We start from the raw sequence: 3,908 nt of genomic DNA on the forward strand, positions 1-3,908 counted from the left end.
ACTGTCAGGTAAGAAACGATGTGAGAAGATTCAGAGATTGGGGTTTTAGATTATCTGTATTTTATTTATAACACAGTATAATATAAACATACATTATGAAGGTCAAAGACACATTATTAAGCACACTGATCTTACCACAGAGATGTGAACAGACGTTGTGTAATTCCTGAAAACTGTTTTCCAAATTCTGTTCAACAAGTAACACAAGTCAGGTCAAGTCAAGTCACCTTTATTTATATACCGCCTTTAACAATACAGAATTGTGACAAGGCGGCTGTACAGTATTAAATAGGAAACAGTACATCAACAATGCCAAAGGCAACATTAAACACTCACATTATAGGTAAAGGTAGTTAATCAAAAACAATAAAATAAAATGCAATATTGTGTTAAGAGAAAGTGTCCCCAACTAAGCAAGCCAGAGGCGACAGCGGCAAGGAACCAAAACTCCATCGGTGACAAATGGAGAAAAAAACCTTGGGAGAAACCAGGCTCAGTCGGGGCCAGTTCTCCTCTGGCCAAAGTTCCCGTGGTCTTGTGCCGACAGCCGTCTAGGTGATGTGGTCTTTAATGTGGATCCGTCTCTGGGGCTCATCTAGTTGATGTGGACTCCGCTGACATTCAGGGCTGTAGAGGTCGTCTCTAGGTGCTGATCCACCGTCTGGGCTGGGTTCGGACTGGATCCGGGGGACTGCAGTGACCATCTGATCTGGATACGTACTGGATCTGGTGGTTAATGTGACCTCGGAATAAGAGAGAAACAGACTAATATTAGCGTAGATGCCATTCAAGTAAATGATACCTGATTTTTAAGTGCTTGCAAAACTCATAATTTTTGTTCAAAGTTGTTCAAACAGCTTTGAACAAAAAAATTAATAAAAATAATATATAAAATAAAATAAAATAAAAAAATTTGTGAACAAATGATAAACAGATTATGTTTGCACCTCACTGCCCTTTTGCCTGCAGTCTGAATGTAGGAGACACTTGACATTGAAATAATAAACCAAAGGAAACACACTCCTTCAAACAAACAAATGTGCTTTCTGCTTCATATTAGTGAAGAAGAATCCAGCGAATAACATGTACACATTTTCATGCACTGTTTGTGAATGTATGTCTGAAGCAGGTCTTTAAAACATCTCTATTAAATGTGTATAGCGAACAGAGTGAATGAGCGTCAGTGAGAGAGAGTAAATGACAGACAGTTAGTGTGAGAGAGATCGAGTTAGAGAGAGTGAGAGAGTGAGTCAGACTGAGTGTGTGTGTGTGTGTGTGTGTGTGTGAGTGTGAGAGAGAGTGACTGAGTGAATGAGGTGGTTTTCTCTGTGATTCCTGTCAAATCCAGCCAATCGTCATTTCCTCAAGGTTAAACCCATCAGATCACAGAGCAGTTCAGCAACGAACGGCAATGAGGCACTGCTGCCCTCAGCAGTCTGATAACAGCTGTGCTTCATTTCACAGACCTCCACTGACACGCGCCAGGAAACCGCCATGCACTTTAACACAGGCGCGACTGCCTCGCTAAAGGTTAGACCTGCGTGAATTTCCTTCATCTGCTTTAACCAAAAGCCATGCTGTTCGCCGGCTAAAGTAGCGTATCTGTGTCCACGGTGTTAACCCTGCACTCCTGTGTAATGTAACCTTGACTCCAACCCTAAGCCTGGGAACATACAGTGGGATCTTTTGTCAAGTGTTCAATATGATGTGCCAGAAAAATCTGGGGAACATAGAACCCTGGGATCATAGGAAGGATTCACAGTGCTAGCATTCCCCAGCAGCAGAAGACAGCATCCATATTACACCTTATTAAATGATTAATTTCAGTCCAGTACAGTGAAGAGAGGCTCGCTGCCCCATTAGCATACACAGACACACTCTAATAGGCTAATAACAATGCTAACAGGCTTCTCTGAAGACTGTAGAGAGAGGAGTTCTCTACTGTTAGCGTGCCGTGTTAGCCATAAGATTTTACTCTCTCTGCAGCCACGCTGTCTCTGCTGTCATCTCATAATGTAATGGGCATCAAAGCTTCTTCTGCACAGGCTAACCTAGTTCTTGCATAATTTTCAAGCAATCGCTAACGGTTCCCACCCACTTAACAATGAGGAATATGCCGAACGGCGAGGTTTCTTTCTTTCCGGGACAGACAGACCAGACTGGACTGGATCCGACAGGGTTTGAATTAATGCATTTGTTCACTGTACACTCTTAAAAATAAAGGTTCTTAATTGACATTGATGGTTCCATGAAGAACCTTGAACATTCATGAATCCTTTCAAATGCAAAAAAGTTTCTTTATAGTGGAAAAAGGTTCTTTTAAAATTTTCTTGTAAATGATTGAAGAACTGTTGACGGAAAGGTTTTTTGGAAAACCAAAAATGGTTCTTCTATGGCAGTGTTTCTCAATCCTGGTCCTGGGCACCCCCCAACACTGCACATTTTTTTGTGTGTAACCCTAACCCTATCCCTAATCAGACACCCTAACCTAACCTATCTTTCATTGCATCTCATTCATTAAGACAAAGCAACGGCTAGTTGTGTGCCTTCACACTAGAGTTTACAGTTCGTCAAATACAAGTATGCTGCGCATCCATTCAGAACTGAAAAATACAGTTATAATAATATTTAAATAAATTATAGTAACACTCCATTTTATTGTCAGTAACAGCGTTGTAATGGGGGAAACAGTAATTCATTTGATTACTCGTTACTGAAAAAAATTACACCTTTAGTAACGCAGTTTATTTATAACGTTGTTATTCCCATCACTGTCACAACAAAAGTGTGACTGTTTGCATTACGTGGTCACTATTGTTTTGTCTCTTCTTACAGATTGTTTGATATGAGTTTTCTTTATTGTAAGTGTTTGAATCTTAAATCACAGCAGCGTCCATTTATGAGAATGAATGTACGCTGTTAGCCAGTCATAGCAGTGGGCGTTTACTTCCTTTCCTAGTATTTTAGTGTAAGACCAAACAACTATTAAAATAAAGGAATACAACTAAAAGTCTAAATATTTCTTATTTTAGCCCTTTTGTTTGTTTGTTTTTTTTTTTTTTTAATTGGAAAAACCAGGAAAACCTGTAAAAAAAAAAAAAAAAATCTTTATCAAGCAAATATTGCACAACTGGAAAAGTCCAGGGCATTTGAATATTGTAGTGGGCAGTGGGAGTCTGAGAGGATGAGAATCGCTGGGCTAGAGTAATGTAGTATGTCGATCATACGGTCAAATCTCAGGCTCTTGAACCGCTAATAAATGTACTGAAGGTCACTTTAAAGCAAATCCAAATTGGCTACTTTGGAATTAAATATCACATTTCTTACTTTGTGAAATATATCACAAAGTGCGACTATATTGGATTTATTTATTTATTTTAGAGAACATTGGACCACCAGTATGTTATTATTTACTCACCAGTTAAGTGTTTCATACACGTCAGTTCAACCCTTCGGATCCATGGCACACTCCGCTGGCCATGTGTCACACAGCGATGATTCTGACAGATTCATATCGCAAACAGCGTGGGCTCAAAGTGTGGGGCCTCCTAGAACGAAGCCATCTGTTCTGATTATGAGGACCCTGAAGGAGGCGACTGTGTTGACTGTAGTACTGCCCTAATGGAATTACAGAGCACCATAATCCAGTCAGGCAGCCGGAGGGTCATCCACACCTCTCCTCTCTCAGGACCCCTATTTACCTTTATCCGAATATGCCACCTGTCAGCTCCTGCAGCAGAGAGAAACACTGCACCATCCCACTTTTAGTATACAACCAAATATATTTAATCAGTTCTGCAATACAGGCTTTCTGATATTAAGAGTCACAGTGAAGGTTAGTGAATCCTGTTTGTACAGTGTTTGATTATGCTGCTTAGAAGCTATCTGAAAAGCTGCTATTGAAATAC

At 40.1% G+C, this 3,908-nt stretch overlaps 1 long non-coding RNA gene across 1 annotated transcript; it reads right to left on the reverse strand.

Annotated features, from left to right (window-relative positions):
• Positions 1-213: 213 nt before the first annotated feature.
• LOC127168718 (uncharacterized) lies at positions 214-3,664 on the reverse strand. Its single transcript, XR_007828133.1, has 2 exons — positions 3,419-3,664; positions 214-743 (listed from the first exon to the last, which is right to left on the reverse strand). It is a non-coding gene; the product is annotated as an uncharacterized LOC127168718 (long non-coding RNA).
• Positions 3,665-3,908: the final 244 nt, after the last annotated feature.

The sequence above is a fragment of the Labeo rohita genome, chromosome 7, assembly GCF_022985175.1.
Source record: "Labeo rohita strain BAU-BD-2019 chromosome 7, IGBB_LRoh.1.0, whole genome shotgun sequence".
Taxonomy (NCBI): Eukaryota; Metazoa; Chordata; class Actinopteri; order Cypriniformes; family Cyprinidae; genus Labeo; species Labeo rohita.